The sequence below is a fragment of the Puma concolor genome, chromosome A3, assembly GCF_028749965.1.
Source record: "Puma concolor isolate L17-30 chromosome A3, mPumCon1.1.hap2, whole genome shotgun sequence".
Taxonomy (NCBI): Eukaryota; Metazoa; Chordata; class Mammalia; order Carnivora; family Felidae; genus Puma; species Puma concolor.
Genome location: NC_141669.1, coordinates 20,839,196 through 20,862,763, shown reverse-complemented (window position 1 = coordinate 20,862,763; position 23,568 = coordinate 20,839,196). Strand labels below are relative to the sequence as shown.

The 23,568-nt window shown below is 39.0% G+C and overlaps 1 protein-coding gene and 1 pseudogene across 1 annotated transcript in view; one reads left to right on the top strand and one right to left on the bottom strand.

Moving 5' to 3' along the window:
• Positions 1–23,568, top strand: part of ASXL2 (ASXL transcriptional regulator 2) — a 134,384-nt gene that overhangs the window by 10,061 nt on the left and 100,755 nt on the right. The window lies entirely within an intron of this gene.
• Positions 13,832–13,914, bottom strand: LOC112864428 (U6 spliceosomal RNA; annotated as a pseudogene).

The following is a 23,568-nucleotide window of genomic DNA, read 5'->3' as shown; positions in this document are numbered from 1 at the left end:
GTGTCAGTCCCAGCTGACACTTTGATTTCAGCCTAATGAGACCCTGAGCAGAAGGCTCCGTTAATCCATGCTCAGATTCCTGACAACGTAGAAGCTGAGATAAAATTATGTTGTTTTAACCTGTTTCATAATTAAACGTAATCACAAAAATAAATTTGTATTGTAGAGGCTGTTTAATAGCAAACAAGACTAATACTAAAATTTGGTGGAGAGGGAACATGGCAGGGTTGGTCTCAGAATATTTGGCCTGGGTATTGAGGGATGATTGATAAAACGTTAGGTGAATTCACAGAGGTGAATATGGGTAAGGGCATTTTAAACAGACGGAAGAGCTGAAAAGATGGATCACTGAAAAATGCGGGGATGTTTGTTTGATGCATGGCTAATTCACCTTTGAGTACTGAATGGTGAAAGATCAGGCCAGAAGAGGTAGGTTGGGGCCAAAATGTGGATAGTTTAGAAGTTGGGCTGACAACTATTTTGATTTTAGGAACCGTATGGAGTTTTTATGCAGGAGATAGTATCACACCTGTGTTTGAGCAGTTTTGGCCATTTGAGGGATTTATTGTAAAGAGGTTATGAGGGTTACAGTACGGCTGTCTTGAATTAAAAGGGTGGGAGGGGGTATACATTTTTTTCCATATCATTCAAAATTTTCTCATTTTATATCTATTCTACCTACACCGATCCCACTTACAGCTCTTCAGCAGAAGCCTTTAGACCTGCTCGTCTTCTGAAGTTTTCACACATACAGGAGGTTATTGAATGCTGTTTAACACAACAAAACCTTACCATTCTTGAAATGGAAAAAGAAAGCAAAACTCTTTCCCCAGTTATACTAGCTCATGTTGATTTTTCTTCTCTCTCTGAGTTCCTGTATGACTGTTCTTTCCATACCATTGTCCTCTGCACCACTGGTCTTCAGGTTTGTGCCAGTGGTAGAATCAATCAGGGCCATGTGTTGCACAACTCCAGAAGGAGCCAGTCATCCTGTATTAAATGTGACTACTGCTCCTGGGAGTCGAACATCACAGTAGCTCTGGGTTGCATGTTGCTTCTTGTGAAAACACATTTAATGTTATTTCTTATTAAAAATTAGCCACATTTTTGGGACATCTGGGTGGCTCAGTCAGTTAGGCGTCCGACTTCAGCTCAGATCATGATCTCACGGTTCATTGCTTTGAGTCCCCCGTCAGGTTCTGTGCTGTCAGCTTAGAGCCTGGAGCCTGCTTTGGATTCTGTGTCTCCCTCTCTTTGTTCCTCCGCCACTCATGCTCTGTCTCCCTCTGACTCTCAAATAAATGTTAAAAAAGTCAAAAAAAAATTAGAGACAGTTTTGCCAGGGGAAAACCTATTACAAGTTTGTGATACAAAAGTCACACTTTGAGGGCAGATGTTGGAGGGGATAGAAGGACAACTTGCCTATTTTTTTTCATTTAGTCCTGGATTTGCTTCATATTTATTTCCCAAGTTTGTTTTCTAGCTGACAAGAGGTAGCAAATGGTAGAGATTTAATGGAAATGATTGTTAAACTAACTTTCTGTAGACCTCCCACCAGGAATTTGTATATTAATTCAAGGGGTTATAAAAGTTGTCTGTGAAGATATTTATGTTTTATGCTTTTAATCTTAAAAGTTGTGTGAGCATGTTTGTGATTTAAATTGTGCCTTAAAACGCTATAATTTTTAAATGGCTTTAGTCTACTTTGTATCATTTTTAGATATTTTCTCAATCTGTATTTGGTCAACATTTTTGTCTTTTTTCTCAATAATGGTGATGAGGGTTGACATTTTATAAATTTACTTCAATTTATTGTTTGTGAATCTTGGTTCTGAGTTAGGATTACTGTCTTCACTTTTTTGGGCTTAATTTATTATTGAAGAGTAATTGACATATAATATTGTATTACTTTCAGTTATACAACACAGTGATTCAGTGTTTACATACATTATGAAATATATATAATTTGTCACCATACAAAGTTTTTATGATATCATTGACTATATCCCTTATAATGTACATTATGTACCTGTGTCTTCTTTACCACTGGAAGATTGTACCTCTTAATCGCCTTCACCTATTTGCTCCATCACCCAGTTCCCTCTCCTCTGGCAACCATCAGTTTGTTGTCTGTATCTATGGGTTTGTTTCTGTTTTGTTGGTTCATTTGTTTTGTTTTTTAGGTTCTACATATCAGGGAAATCATATGGTAATTGTCTTTGTCTATCTGACTTATCTCACTTAGCATAATATTGTCTAGGTCCATCCATGTTGAAATTTAAAATAGATATATTTTAGTTATAGTAATGTAACATAGGTTTCTTTCATTTTGCAAAAGTTTCATGAATTATTAGAAAAAAAGAAAGATCACTTATTCTGTCTGACACAATATAAACATTTTGGGATGTTTCCTTCTAGTCTTTGATACATTTTTTTCTTTTTGGTTGTAATTAGTCTCTCAGTTTCTAATCTGCTTTTTCTTTTTTCTTCACATTTATTTATTTTGAGAGAGCATGAACGGAGGGGGGGGGTGCAGCGAGAGGTGGGGGGGACAGAGAATCCGAAGCAGGCTCCAGGTTCTGAGCTCTCAGCACAGAGCCTGTCACGGGGCTTGAACTCATGGACCTGAGCTGAAGTCGGATGCTTAACTGACTGAGCCACCCAGGCGCCCCTCTAATCTGCTTTTTCATGTTCAAAAATACTTTCATTTGTCATTTTCTGGGTTTGCTAATAATAACCTTTTTTTTTTTTTATGGCTGAAGGGTATTTCATGAAGTGGTTATGTCTTAAATGCTCAATAGTATTATGAAAATTAGAAACCTAAAATGACCACTTTAATGCTGTAGTGACTGTCTTTTTATTTTCTACTTACACATACACTTGTTAGCTCATCTCAGTATTTTGATTTAGAAGTTATTATTTAAAAAATTACCATGCAGTAAAAATTGACCTTTTTGTTACACAATTGTGTGAATTTAACACATATAACTACCACCACTGTAGCCAGGTACAAGCCTGAATATCTTATATAGTTACCCTCTACTTGTCCCTGACCCTTGGCAACCACTGACATGTTCTTCATCACTAGTTTTGTCTTTCTGAGAATGTCATATAAATGGTGTCATATGGTGTATAACCTTTTGAGACTGGTTTCTTAAATTCACTTTAATGCCTTTGAGATTCATCTGTGTTGTTTTGTGTATTAATAGTTAATTCCTTTTTATTGCTGAGTGGTATTTCATTGTACTAATGTATAATGGTTTATCCATTCACTGTTGAGGGATGTGTAGGTTGTTTTTATTTTTTTGGCAAATAAGAATGGAGCTGCAGTAAAAATTTGTGGGCAGAATGTTAAGTTTTCATTTCCCCAGGGCAAATACCCAGAAGTGGGATTGCTGTGTAATGAATAAGTGTGTGTTTACCTTTACAAGAAACTGGGAAACTTTTTCAGAGTGGCTGTATCCTTTTGTATTCCCACCAGCAATGTATTTGAAATAGAGTTGCTCTTCATCCTTGCTTGCTTTTAGTACTGTCAGCACTTTTTATTTTAGCCATTCTAATATGTGTGCAGTGGTAGATCATTGTGATTTTGATTTTCCTAATGGCTTATGTTGTTAAGCATCTTTTTTTTTTTTTTTTTTTTTTTTTTTTAATGCTCATTTATTGTTGAGAGCAAGAGAGTATGTTCGTGCACAAGCAGGGGAGGGGCAGAGAGGGGGGACAGAAGATCTGAAGGGGACTTGCGCTGACAGCAGAGAGCTGGATGTGGGGCTCGAACTCACCAGTCGTGTAAACAACTGAGCCACTCAAGTGCCCCTGAATTAAGTGTCTTTATTGGGGAAAGCCAGTATTACAGTGGACTTCAGAGTTGGCACTGGAGCCTTTTTCTTGCCAAAGGTGGGCACAACATTGACAAAGCACTGGTTATATTGCATCTGCTGCTTGGCTTGGCCTGTCGTGGTCTTCTTTTTCTCCTGTTTGGCCACCTTGGGAGTCTGCTCTCTTATTTTTCCAGCACAGGCCGGGGAACCGTGGACTTTACCTTTAAGCATGGGGCGGGCTACTTCCAGGGTGGTCAGAGCCTTTACTGCACTGACCTAGGGTAGCTTCATTCTCTAAGGGTGTGCCTGCCAGGAGCACTACTTGATCTTCTGGAGCGATGCCCTCCAGCGAGGCTACATGAGTCTTGATCCGCGTCTGCTGTCTCCTGACTGGTCACCTGGAGGGTGTGTAGCTCCTGGGCACCGACAGACCTGCATGTCAGTGACTGAACTGTGGCCACTGCAGCTGCTACTGAGATGATGGAGTCAAAAAAGAGGAAGGAGTAAGGTCATGGGTGTCCTCACCGCCTGTTGTGTGCCATGTCACCGTGTTGAGCATCTTTTTACGTGCTTCCTTTCCAAGCATATATCCTCTTTGGTGAAGTGTCTGTTCAGGTCTTTTGCCCACTGTGTAACTGGGTTGTTTGTTGTTCTGCTGTTGAGAGTTGAGAATTCTCTATCCATCCTGGGTGTAAGCCCTTTGCTGGATATGTGTTTTGCAGATACTTTTTTTCTGATCACAGGAGAAAGTATTTAGTCTTTCATCGTTAAGTGTGTTACCTGTAGGTTTTTTATAAGTACTTGTCAGGTTGACCAAGCTCCCTTTTATTTATAGTTTACTGAGAGTTTTTGTCACGAATGTATGTTGAATTTAGTTCGATGCTTTTTCTGAGTGAATTCCTAGGGTCATTTGCTTTTAAGTTTTAGACTGTTAATATGGTGGATGACATTGATTTTCAAATATTGAATTGACTTTGCATTCCTATGGGAAAAAAATCTCACTTGGTTGTGGTGTATTATGCTTTTTAAACTTTTTTAGGGGGAGCCGCCTGGGGGTGGCTCTGTTGGTTGAGCATCCGACTTGGGCTTGGGTCGTGGTCACGGTTTGTGGGTTTGAGCCCCACATCAGGCTTGCTGCAGGTGGCACGGAGCCCGCTTTGGATCCTCCGTCCTCTTTCTCTGTGCCCCTCCCTGCTTGTGCTCTGTCTCTCTCAAAAATAAGTAAAACGTTAAAAAAAAAACAAAAACTTTTTAAGCAGGCTCCACCCTCAATGTGAGGCTTGAGCTCATGACCTTGAAATCAAGAATCAGATGTCCCACTTACTGAGCCACCCAGGTGCCCCTGTGGGGTGTGTGTGTGTGTGTGTGTGTGTGTGTGTGTGTGTGTATTTTTTTTTTTTTTTTAAGTTTATTTACCGAGGCGCCTGGGTGGCTCAGTCACTTAAGCATCCGACTCTTGATTTAAGCTCAGGTCATGATCTCATGGTTTGTGAGATCCTGCCCCACTGTGGGGCTCTGTGCTGATGGCATGGAGCCTGCTTAGGATTCTCTTTCTCTCTCTTTTTCCCTTCCCAGCTTGCTCTCTCTCAAAATAAATAAATAAACATTAAAAATATTTTAAAGTTTATTAATTTATTTTGAGAGAGAGGGTGAGCATGCACACATGCATGTGGAGGAGGGGCAGAGAGAGAGAGAGAGAAAATCCCAAGCAGGCTCAATTGCTGAAGTGTGGAGTCCAATGTGGGGCTCAGTCTCACAAACTGAGATCATGATCTGAGCTGAAATCAAGAGTTGCTTGCTTAACCAACTGAGCCACCCAGGCACCCTATGCTTTTTATATATAGCTGGATTTGCTATTATTTTGTTGAGGACATTTACAGTTATGTTCATGAGAGACATTAATCTTTAGTTGTCTTGTATCATCTGTCTCTGAGTTTTGGTATCAGGATAATGCTGGCCTTATAAAAATCAGTTGGAAAGTCTTCCTTATAGGTTCTGTTGTTGTTGTGGTTCTTCTTCTCCTTCCTCCTCTTCCTCCCTCCCTCTTCCTCCTCCTTCTTCTTCCTTGTGTATTTGAGAGAGAGAGAGAGAGAGAGAGAGAGAGAGAGAATCCCTAGCAGGCTCAGCACTGTCAGCACAGAGCCTGACGTGGGGCTTGATCTCTTGAACCATGAGATCACAGCCTGAGCTGAAATCAAGATTTGGATGCTTACTTGACTCAGCCACCCAGGCACATCCTCCCCGCCCCATTCTGTTTCTTAAAGTTTAAAAAAAAAATTATTTATTATTTTGAGAGAGAATGCGTGTATGTGCAAGCTGGGGAGGGGCAGAGAGAGAGAGAGAGAGAGAGAGAGAGGGAGAGAGAGAATCCTGAGCATGCTCTGTGCTCAGTCCCACGAGCAAAACTGTGTTATCATGACCTGAGCTGAACAAGAGTCCAGTGCTTAACTGAGCCCCTACAGGTGCCCCTAAAGATTTTATTTTTAAGTGATCTCTACACCAAATGTGGGGCTCAAACTCACAACCGGGAGTTCAAGAGTTGCATGGTCTACCAACTGAGCCAGCCAGATGCCCCTCCCTGTTCTTTCATTTTCTTGATTTGTCCTTTGGCATACAAAAATTTAGAGTAAAGGGTTTTTATTCAATCACTAGATTATTTGTTTTTCTGTTTTCATGTTTACTTCCTCTTATTGATTTATTTGATGAGGTGGATAAGGTGGGATTTTTTTTTTTTGTTTGTTTGGTTTATTTTTCAGTTCTAAAATTTCCATTTAGTTCTTTTTGTATTAAATTTTTTTTTAATGTTTAGTTTTGAGAGAGACAGAGACAGAGACAGAGTGCGATTGGGAGAGGGGCAGAGAGAGAGCGAGAGAGGGAGACACAGAATCCAAAGCAGGCTCCAGGCTCTGAGTCAGCACAGAGCCCAACGTGGGGCTCTAACTCACAGGCTACGAGATCGTGACCTGAGCCGAAATCTGAGCAGATGTTGGGATGTTGGACGCTTAACCAACTGAGCCACCCAGGTGCCCTTCCATTTGGTTCTTTATATTCTACTTTATATCTTTCTCTTCCTTCAAGACTGTTTACCTTTACGGGCGCCTGGGTGTCTGACTTCAGCTCAGGTCATGATCTTGCAGTCCATGAGTTTGAGCCCCTCATTGGGCCCTGTGCTGCCAGCTCAGAGCCTGGAGCCTGGAGCCTGCTTCAGATTCTGTGTCTCCCTGTCTCTCTGCCCCTCCCCCACTGGCGCTCTGTCTCTCTCTCTCTCTCTCTCTCTCTCAAAAATGAATAAATGTTAAAAAAAAAGTGTTTACCTTTACTTGGAGCATTTTTATAATAGTTGTTTTTAAGTCTTTACAAAATATTTCCCATACCAGTGTTATCTTGTTGTTTCTGTGTTTTGATTTTCTTTCCCAAGCAAACTGAGGTTTTCCTGGGTTTTGGTATACCATGTAAATTTAAATTGTAATTGACACTCTGTGTCTTGTTTAAATTACATGGAGAATGTTAATAGTTTTATTTTAGCAAACAGTTAGCTGAATTGTGTTTAGGCTTCAGGTTTTGACCAGCCTTCTGTGGGTTGTTGTTTCAATGTCAGTTAGGACTTCAAAGCCTTTTTAGTGCTATTTGGACTTTTCCTTTGTGTGAACCATCATACTATGTGGGATTTGGGTGGTGGTCTTCCCTTTGGGTTATGAAACTCTGGCCTGTGGGCCAGATCTAGTTCACTGCCTATTTTTATAAGTAAGATTTTATTGGAACACAGCCATGCCCATTTGTGTATATTTTTTGTGGCTGCTTTCATACTTTGGTGGTCACAGTTGAGCAGTTGCAACAGAGACTGGCCCACAAAACGTAAAATATTTACTGTTTGGTTCTTTATAGATAAGTTTGGCTGACCCCGATTTATCCCACAGTTCAATTCTCAAAGTCTGTCTATACTGTTTTAGTGTCCAGTCCATGTATGCATAGCTCAGGTGTTAGCTGAGGAGTTCGTACACAATTTTAAGGGTCGCTTTCCTGAGTTCTTTTGTTGGCAGTCTTCCCAGTACTTTATGATTTGGGGGGATTCCCATTTTTCATCTTTGGCCAGAAATGTCTTTATTTTACTCTGCATTTCCTACGACTGTATCTCCCTTGGGCTGAGCAGCCGGAGACGAGAGAGGAAAGAGCAATGGGGTTTTGCTTCATTCTTTTGGGACCCTAAACTCCTCTGATATGGAGGGGAAGGTTTTTCTCCTTTCAAAGTTTTAAGAAATAAAATGGAGAAATTCCTTCTTTGAGCTGAGTATTAGGAGACTCCTACTCTAATGGAACTCTATGTACACTAATGCCCATATCCAGGTTTTGGGCTCTGTTGAATTCAGATTGAGAGGTACTGGAGGGGGAAATTTGCTAAACTCTGCCATTTGGTGGTATTTTGAATTCTGGTCTTCCCCAATCTGTGTGCTACCATTCACTTTGTTGGATTTGATTTGCTAATGTTTCGTTGAGGATTTTTGCACTTACGTTAATGAAAGATATTGATCTGTACTGTTTTGTTTTCTGTTTTTGTTTTTTTTTTTTTCTTCTGGTGTCTTTGTCTGGTTTTGATATTAGGGTATTGCAAGCCTCAGAATGAGGAAGTATTTCTTCTGCTCCTATCTTCTGGAAAAGATTGTACAGAATTGGTATAGTTTCTGCATTCAGTGTTTAGTAGAATTTGCCAGTGAACCTACGTTGGTCTGGTGCTTCCTGCTTTGGAAGGTTATTAGTTATTTATTCTATTTCTTTAAAAGATATAGGCCTAGGGGCACCTGGTGGCTCAGTCAGTTGAGCGTCAGACTCTTGGTGTGGGCTCAGGTCATAATCTCACTATTCATGGAATTGAGCACAGCATCGGGCTCTGCGCTGACAGCATGGAGCCTGCTTGGAATTTCTGTCTCTCTCTCTCTCTCTCTCTCTGCCTGCCTCCTGCTTGTGTGCTCACTCTCTCAAAAATAAATAAGTAAACATTAAAAAAAAATATACAGGCCTATTCAGATTGTTTCTTCTTGTTGAGTTTTGACAGATTGTATCTTTCAAGGAATTGATACGTTTCATCTAGGTTGTCAAATTTATGGACATAGAGTTATTCATAATGTTTGTTTATTTTTAAGATTTTATTTTATTTATTTTTTAAATTTGAGGTTTTTTTTTTTAAGTTTATTTTGAGAGAGACAGAGAGTGAGTGGGGGAGGGGCAGAGACAGAGACAGAATCCCAAGCAGGCTCTGTGCCTTCAGCACAGAGCCGGATGTGGGACTCTAACTCACAAGCTGAGATCAAGACCTGAGCAGAGAACAAGAGTCAGACTCTTAACCATCTGAGCCACCCAGGTACCCCAAGGGTTTATTTTATTTTATTTTTAATTTTTTAATGTTTATTTTTGAGAGAGAGAGAGAGAGAGGGAGAACAATGGGGGAGGGGCAGAGAGAGAGGGAGACAACAGAATCTGAAGCAGGCCCCAGGCTCTGAGCTGCCAGTACAGAGCCTGACGCAGGGCTTGAACCCACGAACCACGAGATCGTGACCTGAGCTGAAGTCAGATGCTCAACTGACTGAGCCACCCAGGTGCCCCTCCCAAGATTTTATTTTTAAGTAATCTCTACACCCATCATGGAGCTCGAACAACCCCAAGAGCAAGAGTTGCAGGCCCTTACCAACTGAGCCAGCCAGGTGCCCCCATAATACTCTTTTATTCTTTTATTGTCCATGGGATATGTAGTGATGCTCTCTCTTTCACTTATGATACTAGTAATTTGTGTCTTTTTTCTTAGTCTTAGGTTTATTCATTTGTTGATTTTTTCAGAGGACCACCTTTTAGTTGTATTGATTTTTCTCTATGATTTCCAGTTTTCAGTTTCACAGATTATTGCTCTCATTTTTATTATCTCTTCTGTTTAGTTTGAATTTAATTTGCTCTTTTTCTAGTTTCCTAAGGTAGAATCTTGGATTATTAATTTTATATTTTTTTCCTAATGTATGCATGTATGTGTTCAGTGCTATGAATTTCTAAGCACTGCTTTTCCTGCATCTTGAAATTTTGTTAACTTGTATTTTCATTTTCATTTAGTTCATAATATATTAAAATTTCTTTTGAGATTTTTTTCTTTAGCCAATGTATTAGTTATTTCATTTTAAAATGTTTATTTATTTGGTAGGGGTGAAGGGCAGGGAGAGTGGGAGAATACCAAACAGGCTCTGTGCTGTTAGCACAGAGCCTGATGTTGGGCTGGAACTCATGAACCATGAGATCATGAACTGAGGTCAATAGCTGGATGCTTAACTGACTGAGCCACCCCGGTGCCCCATAGTCTGTGTATTATTTAAAAGTGTGTTGTTTAATGTCCATGTATTTTGAGACTTTCTAGCTGTTTGTCTGTCTTTCTTTCTTTCTTTCTTTCTTTCTTTCTTTCTTTCTTTCTTTCCATAGTAAACAAAATACAATGAAAATTATGAAGTATTTAGAAATAAGTTGGATAAGAAATGTGCAGGATCTAGGTGAAGAAAACTATAAAATCCCTGAAAAGGATGAGGGAAACGCTTGAAAAATGAAAGAGAGCCAACTTGTTTTATGTGGATGGGAAGAATCAATATGATAAAATTTCAGTTCTTGTCAAGTACAGTTCTTTGGAAAACAAATCAAAAGTTCAACTGGGTTAGACTAACAATATTTTAAAAAATGTTTTATTTATTTTGAGAGAGAGACAGAGAGAGAGAATCCCAAGCAGGCTCCATGCTGTTAGTTCAGAGCCAGATGGAAGGCTTGATCTCATGAAGCATGAGATCATGACCTGAGCTAAATCAGGAGTTGGACACTTAACCAACTGAGCCACCCAGGCATCCCTAAGAATATTTTTAAAAAGAGAAGTGTAACCTTAAAAAAGAGGCATAACAACTTTTTTTAATTTTTAAAAATTTGTTATTTAAAAAAAAATTTTTTTTGGTTTAGTTTTGAGAGAGAGAGACAGAGACAGAGTGCCATCAGGGAAAGGGCAGAGAGAGAGGGAGACACAGAATCCGAAGCAGGCTCCAGGCTCTGAGCTGTCATCATAGAGCCTCACACAGGGCTTGAACTCCTGAACTGTGAGATCATGACCTGAGACAAAATCAGATGCTTAACCCACTGAGCCATCCAGGTGCCCATAGGCATAGCATATTTCTAGATGTTAAAGTGTATTGCAAAGATACAATGATTAATGCAGCATGGCACTGATTTGGGACTAGACAAGATTGGTAAATAGTACAGATGTGAAAATTCAGAGACACTGACATATATTTAAGAATTCAGTATACAGGTAGTGTTGAGAAACCTAATAATCTTGGGAAAAAAATATATGTATCTCTGCTTCATATCACATACCGAAACAAATTATAGAAGGGTTGACATTTAAAAAAAATTTTTTTTTTTTCAACATTTATTTATTTTTGGGACAGAGAGAGACAGAGCATGAACAGGGGAGGGGCAGAGAGAGAGGGAGACACAGAATCGGAAACAGGCTCCAGGCTCCGAGCCATCAGCCCAGAGCCCGATGCGGGGCTCGAACTCACGGACCGCGAGATCGTGACCTGGCTGAAGTCGGACGCTCAACCGACTGCGCCACCCAGGCGCCCCTTTTTTTTTTTTTTTTTTTTAATTTTTTTTTTCAACATTTATTTATTTTTGGGACAGAGAGAGACAGAGCATGAACAGGGGAGGGGCAGAGAGAGAGGGAGACACAGAATCGGAAACAGGCTAGGGTTGACATTTTTAATGTAAAAAGCGAAGCCATGAAACTAGATGTTAGAGAATTAATATTTGCTTTATAATGGGGAGGATGATGGGTATAGGCCTGGATAAATGTGTATGTTTACAATACAAATAATAGATGCTCATGACAAAAATCCCAAATCTTTAAGGGTATAATAGACTTTTACATCTCCAACTCTTTTTCCAGAGGTAAACAGTGGTAATGTCTTCTAAGATGTAAGGCCAGAAAATTTCTTTCCATATATGTAATCCTGCCCCATTCCCACCCCTTTAAAGGGTAAGAAGTTAAACTATACTATATACAGTTCTGCAAGTGTCTGTACATCTGCTCATAGAGTGCTGCATTGTTCTTTTCCCCCATAATATTTTATTATGAATAGTTATAAATACAGCAAAGTTGAAAGTTTTACAGAAAATAACCACATATATACCACCTAGAATCTGTCATTAACATTTCCTATCTTTCCGTCTATCCACATGCTCTTTTTAAAAAGTGGTGGTAAAATAATGTATAACATAAGGTTTACTTTTAGAATATGCAGTTCAATAGTGTTAAATATATGCACATTGTTATGTGACGTATTTCTAAAACTTTCTCATTTTAGAAAACTGATATTCTGTACTCAGTAAACAATTCCCCATTTTTCCTCCCCACACAGTAACTGGCAGCTACCATTCTGTTTTACATTTCTATGAGTTTGACTATTCTAGATACCTTGTATAAGTGAAATCATACAATGTTTGTCATTTCATGATTTGCTTTTTTTAACTTGGTATATTGTACTCAAGCTTCCATCATCTTGTAGCATGTGCCAGAGTTTCCTTTTTAAGGCCAAATAGTATTCCATTGTATGTGTACATCATATTTTGTTTACTCATCTGTCAATGGGCACTTCTGCCTTTTGGCTATTTGATAATACTGCTATGAACATGGTGTACACGTATCACTTTGAGAGACCTTGGTTTTGATTCTTTTGGATATGTAACCAGGAGTGATACTGCTGCATTCGTATTATGATTCTATTTGTAATTTTTTGAGGAACCGCTATACTACTTTTTGTCAACAGTGTAAAGGTTCCATTTTTTCTACGTCCTTATCAACACTTGTCATTTTCTGTTTTTCTTGTTTGTTTTGTTTTGAAAGCAGCCATCCTAGTGGATATGATTGATATTGCATTGTAGTTTTGGTTTGCATTTTCCTAATGATTAGTGCTATTGAACATCTTTTCATATGCTTTTTTGGCCATTTGTATATCTCCTTTGGAGAAATTTCTGTTCAGTCCTCTGCCCGTTTTTGAGTTTTTTTTTTTGTTTTTTTGTTTTTTGTTTTCTTGAGTTGTAGTTCTGTATATATTCTGAATATTAATGCGCGCGCGCGTGTGTGTGTGTACATACTTTCAAGTTTTTATTTAAATTACAGCTAGTTAACATAAGCTGTGTTAATTTCAGGAGTAGAATTTAGTGACTTATAACTTACATGTAATACCCAGTGCTCCTCACAAGTGCTCTCATTAATGCCCATCACCCATTCAACCCATCCCTCTGTCTACCTCCTCTCCAGCAACCCTCAGTTTGTTCTCTATAGTAAAGAGTGTATTTTATGCTTTACCTCTCTTTTTTCCCCCCTTTCCCATATGTTCATCTGTTTTTCTTAAATTCCACCTGAGTGAAATCATACAGTGTTTGTCTTTCTCTGACTTATTTCCCTTAGCATGGCTTAGCATGATACACTGTAGCTCCATCCATCTTGTTGCAAATGGCAAGATTTCATTCTTTTTTATGGCTGAGTAATATTCCATCGTATGTATATATCAAAGCTTCTTTATGCATTCATCAGTCGATGGACACTTAAGACTATTTCCATAATTTGTCTATTGTTGATAATTGTTGATAATGCTGCTATAAACATGTATCCCTTCAAATTAGTATTTTCATATCCTTTGTATAAATACCTAGATAGTGCAGTTGCTGGATCCTAGAGTAGTTCTATATTTAGCTTTTTGAGGAACCTCCATACTGTTTTCCAGAGTGCGTGTACCAGTTTACATTCCCATCAACAGTGTAAGAGGGTTCCCCTTTCTCCATCCTTGCCAACATCTATTTTATCTTGTGTTGTTAATTTTAGCCATTCTGACAGATGTGAGGTGGTATCTCATTGTGATTTTGATTTGTATTTACCTGATGATGAGTGATGTTGAATATATTTTCATGTGTCTGTTAGCCATCTGGATGTCTTTGATTTAAAAAAAAAATGCTTCACAAATATGTATGTCGTAGGGGACATGCTAATTTTCACTGTATTGTTCCAATTTTATTTTTTTAATTTTACTTTATTTTTTTTACATTAAAAAAATGTTCTTTTTTTTTTTTTTTTTTTTTTTTTTTTTGAGAGAGAGAGCATGAGTGGGGGAAGGAGAGAGAAAAAGGGAGAAGGAGAATCCCAAGCAGGCTCTGTGTCATCAGTGCAGAGCCCGATGTGGAGGTAGAACTCCTGAACCATGAGATCGTGATCTGAGCCAAACTCAAGATGCTTAACTGACTGAGCCACCCAGATGCCCCTTGCTTGTATCATTCCAATTTTAGTACAGGTGCTGCTGAAGCAAACACTATTCTGAATATTAACTCTTTAACATATATGATTTGCAAATATTTTCTCCAGTTCTGTAGGTCAGCTTTGCACTGTTGTGACTGTGTCCCTTGATGCATAGATTTTAAATTTTAATGTAGTTCATTTTGTCTCTTTTTACTTTTGTTGTCTCTTATTTTAGTGTCCACATTGCTCTCTTTGATGGCATATTCTTCTATTATTTGGTTAATTAGAAATCTATTTTCCTAATAACTTACTGGAATTTAGGCCATTCCAGTTTTACCATGTTATAAACATAGTTTAAGTAAATGTTGTATGTATTATTTGTGTTCTTGTAAGAATATAGCCATATAGTTAATTTTTATATTATAATTGGTGGGTCAGAGATGTACCCAATCAGGGCTGGAGAGTACCAAATTGTGCTTCAAAATGTTGTGCCATTTTACAGTAATGGATGACAATACCTGTTTCTCATATGCTGACAAATAATGGGCTTTTCATACCTTTTCATTTTTGCAAACTCAGTAGATGAAAAAAATCTGGTTTGATTTCAATTTCTGTATTTATGGTTGCATGACTGTGGTTGAACATCTTCTGATGTTTACTGACCACTTGTATTTGTTTCTCTAAACTACCTTTTTATATCCTTTGCCAGTTTTCTCTTCCTTCCTTCCTTCCTTCCTTCCTTCCTTCCTTCCTTCCTTCCTTTCTTTCTTTCTTTCGATTGCTGGTTTTTTTTCTCATTTATTTTAAAAAATTTAAGTTTATTTAGAGAGAGAGAGAGAGTGTGCACAAGCTGGGTAGGGGCAGAGAGAAGGAGAGACAGAATCCCAAGCAGGCTCCGCACCATCAGTGCAGAGCCCGATATGGGGCTTGAACTCACGAACCATTAGAACGTGACCTGAGCTGGAGGCTTAACCTACTGCACCACCCAGGCACCCCTTTCTCATTTATTTATAACAACTTTTTCTGTGTGTGATATATTTTCCTGGTTTTTATTTAGACTTTGTTTATGGGTTTGTGTGTGTACATGTGCATACATACGGTACCAAGTTTTTCATTTTTATGTAGTCACATTTGGTAATATTTCTCCTCCTGTTTCTCTGGTTTTGTGTCATTCTATGGAAAGCATACTTAACAAAAGCAGAATCCATAAAGGCAAAGATGTGACTGCATAATAATGAAAAAAAAAACCCAAACCCTTTTGTGGGTAAAAATACTTGCACATGATAGAAAATGTGGGGAGGGTTAAAAGGAAAAAAATCACCCACTGTCCTCACTACCCAGTGGCAACCACCATTAGTATTTCGGCCTAATTGATTTGCACTTGTCCCCCCCTCCTGACTTAGTCTTCTTTTGATTTGTGGAGAATCATTGGTATGTAACATGGTCACTGACCTTGAGGTAACACTGGACTTATTGTGGAGGAATGATGACTCTTATTTCTTTCATGAACTCTAGTGGTTCACTAGACCTCCTGTCAGCTCCTAAGGGGTGAGAAGGGTGGAAGCAAGAGCAGGGAGTATTGGTATTAGAAGGACATCATGGTGAGATTCAGAAATCTGCTCATATGAAAGTGACTGCAAATTGTGTTGTCTTTTCCTTCCTTGTGTTGTGCAACTTTTCCCTTAATATTTAATAAAGCTCTCTTTTTACAGTGCCTCCAGTTGCTTTTTTTTTTTTTTTTTCTTTTTTAAACTTTGCAAAGGCAGAAAAAAAGGTATTTTGACTCACTTTTTTCATGGAGCTTTAAATAGAAATTGTACCTCTGGGGGTGCCTGGGGGTGGCTTAATTGTTAGGCTTCGAGCTCTTGATTTATGCTCAGGTCATGATTTCACGGTTCATGGGAATGAGCTCCATGAGCTCCGTGTGCTGACAGCACAGAACCCACCCACTTTGAATTCTCTCTCTCCCTCTCTGCCCCTCCCCCATGCTTGTACATCTCTCAAAATTAATAATAAAACTAAAAAAAAATAAAGGAAATTGTACTTCTGTGGGGCTGTTGTGGTGGTGGTGATATTAATCACAGAGGAAAACTCTTGAGTTTTCTTCTGAAAGAAAGGTGAAATCCAGTAAATCTAAGTTGGAATTTCTTGCTCATCTGTCCTCTTCAGATTTTTTTCTAGTTCTCTTTTGATTAAAACCTTGACTATTTTGTCTCAGTGAATAAGTGCATTTCACTATGTGGAGACAAGAGTTAGAGACTAAAATAAGCAGGAATGATAAAAATATGTATACAATTAAATGCCAAAATTGCCCATTTTGAGTACCTAAAGTTGAGAAGGAAGGGTGTCATTGAGGATGTGAGTGACTTCATGAGTGAGGTGAGACTTTAACTTGGTTCTTTTGAACAAGGATATGGAAGTCCAGGTTGTGTTTGACATCTATAAAATTCTTCAGTCTTAAGACAATTGCTTTGTCTTAAGGCATTTGCTTTCACTGACTTTGGGAATATTTCATCATATAGTTCAGTAATTTACAAAGCTTAAAAAATATATAATTTTTTTTCTCCTATACTAGGTTAAAAGCCTTTTGTGACTAGTAGGCTCTAATTATTGCCAGTGTATTTGCCATAATTAGCTTTACTGGAACCCATGTGTATGGATTCAGAATAGATTTACCTATTTTAGGAGTTCTTAATCTTGATCTAGGGATGGGCTCTATGTCAGGATTGTTTTTGAAAATGGTAGAGGGCATTAAGGAAGACACTTGTTGGGATGAGCACTGGGTGTTGTGTGTGAGCAATGAACCACGGGAATCTACCCCCAAAATCAAGAGCACACTTTACACACTATATGTTAGCCAATTTGACAATAAATTATATTTTTTAAAAAAAGGGGGGCATTGTGAAGATATTCTTTCTCTCTCTCTCTCTCTCTTTCCCTCCCTTCCTTCCTCCCTCCCTTCCTCACTACCTCCCTATCTCTTTTGTTGGTCTTTTGGATGTTTGAAAGCTGTTAGCTTCAGTGTCCCATCATTCAAGTTTAAGTCAGTAGTTCCTGTGATTCTGCTCCTGCAGCCTTAGTTTGAGTCTTCTGTCCATTTCTAAGTGAATTACTATGGCCAAGAGGTTGGAAAGTGCTTTTTTTTCTTGCTTTATTGCTAGTGTTGGTTCCCACCATATGGATTGAGAATGGAGAAAGGAGGTGGGTCTCCAAAGGTGAATCAGGGCCTTTTAACCAGAGAAATGTTGAATGGTACATAAATGGTTAAAATCACAAATGTACCTTAAACTTCATGGGATCTGGTCATCCACAGAAACTAACCATAAACTTTTTTTTCCCCTCCTTAGAAGAGTTTTCATAGCTATCACCGGACTTTCAAAGGGATATGAACCCCTACAAAAGGTTAAATTTTCATATGGGTCTGGGAAGAAAAGGGGATTTTAAATGAGGAAAGATTCATTACCAAAGGTGTACGTGAGAATGATTTTTGAGACAGTGGAATTGGATTAACTTAATCCAGTGAAGGTAGTATATTGAGGATGGTAGAGTATAAATCTGGATATTTTATTTTTTAAATTTTTTTTTTTTCAACGTTTATTTATTTTTGGGACAGAGAGAGACAGAGCATGAACGGGGGAGGGGCAGAGAGAGAGGGAGACACAGAATCGGAAACAGGCTCCAGGCTCCGAGCCATCAGCCCAGAGCCTGACGCGGGGCTCGAACTCACGGACTGCGAGATCGTGACCTGGCTGAAGTCGGACGCCCAACCGACTGCGCCACCCAGGCGCCCCTAAATCTGGATATTTTAGATGCCTTGTTATGTGATCGAACTATAGTTGACCCTTGAATAACATGGGTTAGGGGTGCTGATTCCCCGTGCAGTTGAAAATCTGAGTATTACTTTGGACTCCCCCAAAACTTAACTACTTATAGCCTACTACTGATGGAAGCCTTACCAATAAACCAACAGTTGATTAACACATATTTTGTATGTTACATGTATTACATACTGTGTTCTTATAATAATGTAAGTCAGAGAAAAGAAAACGTTAAGAAGATCATGAGAGAAAATACATCTACAGTACTCTGCTGTATGTATCCAAAAAAAGTCTGCATGTAAGTGGAGTTGTGTAGTTCGAACCCATGTTGTTCAAGTGTCTGCTGTATAGAAGGTGCTTAGATATTGTTGAAATCAATATGGTAAAAAAAAAAAAAAAATTCAAGTAGTTTAAGAGAATAAGAGAAGTACTTTTATTTTTTTTTATTTTTTATTTAAAAAAAAATTTTTTTTTTAACGTTTATTTATTTTTGAGACAGAGAGAGACAGAGCATGAATGGGGGAGGGTCAGAGAGAGAGTGAGACACAGAATCCGAAACAGGCTTCAGGCTCTGAGCTGTCAGCACAGAGCCCGACGTGGGGCTCGAACTCATGGACCGCGAGATCATGACCTGAGCCGAAGTCGGCCACTTAACCGACTGAGCCACCCAGGCGCCCCAGAGAAGTACTTTTAAAAATAATAAATTGCTTCCTTCTTTTCCATAATTATACCTTTCACTTACTTCTTTTCTCTGGATATTATAGTTGTGATTTCCCTGTTGGTCCAAGACTTTTTTTGGGGTTGAGATAAAAAACAGTTTTAAGGACTTATTTTATTTTTTATAATTTATGATTTTATTGCATTATAATCACAACAAAAAGAACATTTTATGGTTTTTGTAATTATTGAAGCTTCCTAATAGGCAATTTTGCTAACCATTTTACTAGTGATTGGGAGATAAAGTAGAAGTTTTTGGAGTTTGAAATTTGGTATATCTTTGAAATCAACCTTACTCATTTTCTTATTCATATACTCTTATCTCTGTCTTGCAGTCATACATGAGAATTATAGAGGAAAGATTGAGAGAGAGGGGCACCTTAACTCTAATTAGGATAGTGGTTGCTCTACTAGCTTCATTTTTTTTTAGTGTATGGCTTAGCTCACTTCATTTTTTTAAACTTATTTTTTCTCCCTTTTTTATTTGAGAGAGAGAGAGAGAGAGAGAGAGAGAGAGAGAGAGAGAGAGAGAGAGAACAGTCAGGGGAGAGGAGCAGAGGGAGAGAGAGAGAAAGTCCTAAGCAGGCTCCACCCTCAGTGCGGAGCCTGATGTGGGGCTCGATCCCACAACCCTGGGATCACGATCAGAGCTGAAATCAAGAGTTGGACACTCAACTGACCGAGCCACCCAGGAACACCTAGCTTACTTCATTTTGTTGGAAATTTTTATCAGGGATGGTGACAACCCTGATAGAATTTAGAACCTACTTTTTATCTTAGACATAGAATCCTTTTACATAAATTCTTTTTTGATAGTAACACATTTGTACAGTGGTACTACCAGCATTGGTTTCCTATTCTGTTCCTTTTCCTTTGTTAGCTGGCTCATCTCTTTGAGGGACTCAGAGTAGGCCTTTGTTGATGACACGTTTTGGACACTTAGCAGGAACAGTAGTTAAGGTTTATCAGTTTTCATGAGAGGAAGCCTCTATGCTGTTGGGCTTATAAATAACCTTCATCCCTGCCTCTATGACTTCCTCATTTGTGGGTCTGTTGCATATGTACGGAGTGGTTTAAGACAGTCTGGAGCATTTGTTCACCCTGGCAGTTGGTTTAGGATTTCTGGTAAGGTTGCTAACTTCCCTGGACTCGTGAGCTGCCTTGCTGCTATTTGGGCTTTCGTGGCTTTGGAGAAAGCCCTGAGGCAGAAAAGTGGAGAGACTCATGGACCCTTGGGATAGGCTACTCTCAGCATGAGTTGGGACACTGTCATTGTAAGTGGGAACTGTCCACAGCATATGTGGCTGAATTCCCCTTGGGCTGAGGGGATGTGATACAGGGCACCACCTGTTTCTGCTGTATACTATGCAAAAATGGGAAACAGTTCCCAAATCTATCATTAGGAAATGGTTAAGTAAATAGTAGTATAACTATACAATGGAATATTATGCAACTATAAAAAGGAATAGTTGCTTTCTATATACACATAGGGTCCTTCAAGATACACTAACTAAAAAAGGTCATGTATTGAGTATTGTGTGTGACTTACTGCCTTTTGTGTGTAAAAGTGAAAGAAGATAAATATATTTGTGTTTGTTCATGATTGCTTTAATGTTAGGAGGCTACATAAGAGACTGAGTGTCTGAGTAAGAGATGGGGGGGTACATGAAGGGGTTGAAGGTGAGGCGGGGAAAGGAATGAAACTTTTCACTGTATATTTTTTGTTTTCTTTAAATGTGGTATCTGTTCTTTTTTTTTTCTTTTTTAAGTAAAACCACCCTGATGAAATATTGAGTTTGAATATTTTTTTTTTTTTTAAGTTTATGTTTTTATTTTGAGAGACAGAGAGATCACGCATGGGAGGGGCAGAGAGAGAGAGAGCATCCCAAGCAGGCTCCGCACCATCAGTACAGAGCCTAACATGGGGCTCAAACCCATGAAACTCGAGATCATGACCTGAGCTGAAATCAAGAGTCAGACGCTTAACTGACTGAGCCACCCACGCACTCCTGAATTTTATTTTCCATGTGGCTAAATAAACTAAAACTTATCATGGCTTTTCATGGCTCTTGTTTTGCCCTCAAATATTCCCATGCCTGGCAACATGTCACTCAGTTCTCAGCTTAAATGTTGGGTAGTCACTGAGGCCTGATTACTCAGTGGATTTATCTCTTTTCCCATTCACTGTCAACCTTATTATCCTGTTTTATTTTGTGTATTGCACTTACTACTATGTGAAGAAAAAATTTTTTTTCTTACATATTTGTTGTCTGTTTCTACCATTAGAATGCTAACTTGCCTAACAGCCGGGGCCTATTGTGTATTGCCTACCATCTCTTGGCATTCTTTTTTTATTTTTGTTTGATGGCTACAATTGATGCAGTATCTTTTTTCCTCCTAAGGATTTAATCCCCCCCCCCCCCCAACCCCAGCTAAACAGAGAACTTTATCCTTTCTGTTTCTCACCCCTCTTTCCCTAACTTTTTCTGTTGGATATCCTTTCACTGCTTCTGTTATTTTGGTCATTTCAGGTATTAAGACAGTATGTCAGATGTGAATAAGTGGAGTTTAATACAAACCGTAATTTCCACCCTAACCCATTTTCAAATTTGTTTTTTTCCTTAATTTGTGCTTACTCTTGAATTTCAGGGAGTGTGGCGTATTTTTCCAGTATTCCTTCATTTTGGTTTAATTCCTTTAAAAATCAACTTATTGAGGTATATGCCAGCTTTTTTGAGGTGTAATATTTATATACTACAATGTATACATCTTAAAAGTATAGCTGAATTCATTTTGACAAATGTATGCATCCATGTGACCACCACCCTAGTCAAAGTATAGAACATATCTATCTTTTCAAAAAGCTCCTTTGGGGTGCCTGGGTGGCTCAGTCAGTGGAGTGTCTGACTCTTGATTTTGGCTCAAGTCATGAACCTAGGGTCGTGGGATTGAGCCCCGTGTTGGGCTCCTCGCTGAGCCCGGAGCCTGCTTGAGATTCTCTCTCTGCTCCTCCCCCACTCTTGTGCACATACATGCTCTCGCTTTAAAAAAAGAAAAAGTTCCTTCATTTTCCTTTGTAGATTTGACAAAGTTTCCTAGTCAGTGCATAAGTGTTCTTTTATTTTGTAGTTTCCTCTGTATTTGAAATACTGCATAATTTTTATAGGAAGAATGAAATGTTCTTTACTTTTGCTTCCATATATATTTTTTTATGATGTTTATTTATTTTTGAGAGCGAGAAAGAGAGAGAGAGAGGGAGTGCAAGTGGGGTAGGAACAGAGAGAGAGGGAGACACAGAATCTGGAGCAGGCTCCAGGCTCTGAGCTGTCAGCACAGAGCCCGACACTGGCCTTGAACTCACAGACTGTGAGATCATGACCTGAGCCAAAGTTGGAAACTTAATCAACTGAGCCACCCAGGCGCCCCTCTGTAGTCCTTTACATCCTTTTAGTATTTCTTCTCTCATAGTTGTCTGTCTCTCCTTTCTGCCATTCTTTCTCTACTCTAGTTGTGAACTGGGCTTGCTTGTTTTTTTTTTTTTTTTTTTTGAGAGAGAGAGAGAGAGAGAGAGAGAGAGAGCAAGAGAGTGAGTGTGATCTGGGGAGAGGGGCAGAGGGAGAGAGAAAGAATTTTAAGCAGGCTCCATGCTCATTACAGAGCTGGACTCTGGTCTCAGTCCCACAACCCTGGGATCATGACCTGAGCTGCAATCAAGAGTCAGACGCTCAACCAACTGAGCCATTCAGGGGTCCCAGGGCTTGTTTCTTATTCATCTTTGCAGTCCCAGGTTTTGGCACTTAGACAGTTAGTGATTGTGTGTTTACAGTGAGAATTAAATTTAGAAGTGGTATGGATGTGTAACTGATTGAGGGAGGCAGTATAGCATAATGCTTAGGAGCAAAGAGTCTTGTTCTCCCATCACTTGCTGGCTGATGTGACCTTGGGCAAATTACTTATTTTTCCTGTGCCAAAGTTTTCACATCTGAAAAAAATGCCATATTGGCATCTACCTCGTAGGTTTATTGTAAAGATTAAATGAGCTAATGTATGTAAAGCACTTAAAATGGTACCTGGCACTTAAATTCTAGATAAGTATTAAATCTTCAGAATTTTGAGAGAATGAACTTTTGGGAGCTTTCTTTTTTCTTTTTTCTTTTTTTTTTGCTGAACTAGGGAGTGTACATAACATACAGACTTCTTGGATAATCAGATAAAAATAACCTAATGTAGAGCAGAATAACTTGATAGAGCTGTTCAGAACTGAGGGACTTTTAGGTAAAACTGTACTTGTGAGCTTGAGAAGCCAGCCCATATAGCTATCTGTAGCTATCTGGGCCCCTATCTGTAGCTATATGGGCCCATATATGTAGCTATATGTAGCCCATATAGCTATCTGGCTATCTGTAGCTGCCTCTTTGTATTAAAAAAATCTTTTTTATTAATGTTTATTTATTTTTGAGAGAGAGAGAGAGAGAGAGAGAGAGAGAGAGACAGAGCACAAGCGGGAGAGGAGAAGACAGAGAGGGAAGGGAGACAGAGAATCCAAAGCAGGCTCCAGGCTCCGAGCTGTCAGCACAGAGCCTGACGTGGGGCTCGGACCCACGAACTGTGAGATCATGACCTGAGCCGAAGTCAGATGCCCAACAGACTGAGCCACCCAGGCACCCCTGCCTCTTTGTATTTAAATATTCTCAGCCGCTTCTTACATTTAAGTTTCTGTCCCTGAATCTACAAACTTATTTGCATTTGCATTCACCTTTCATCCTTTCTTGTTTAAAAAAAACTTAATTTTTATGGAGCCAGTCTTACCGTCTGTGTTCCTGAATCCGCCAGTCAACCCTCACGTTTTACACTTAGTATATGATAGGCACTAAGGATACTATATGAAGAAAACAGAAGGTCTCAGCTC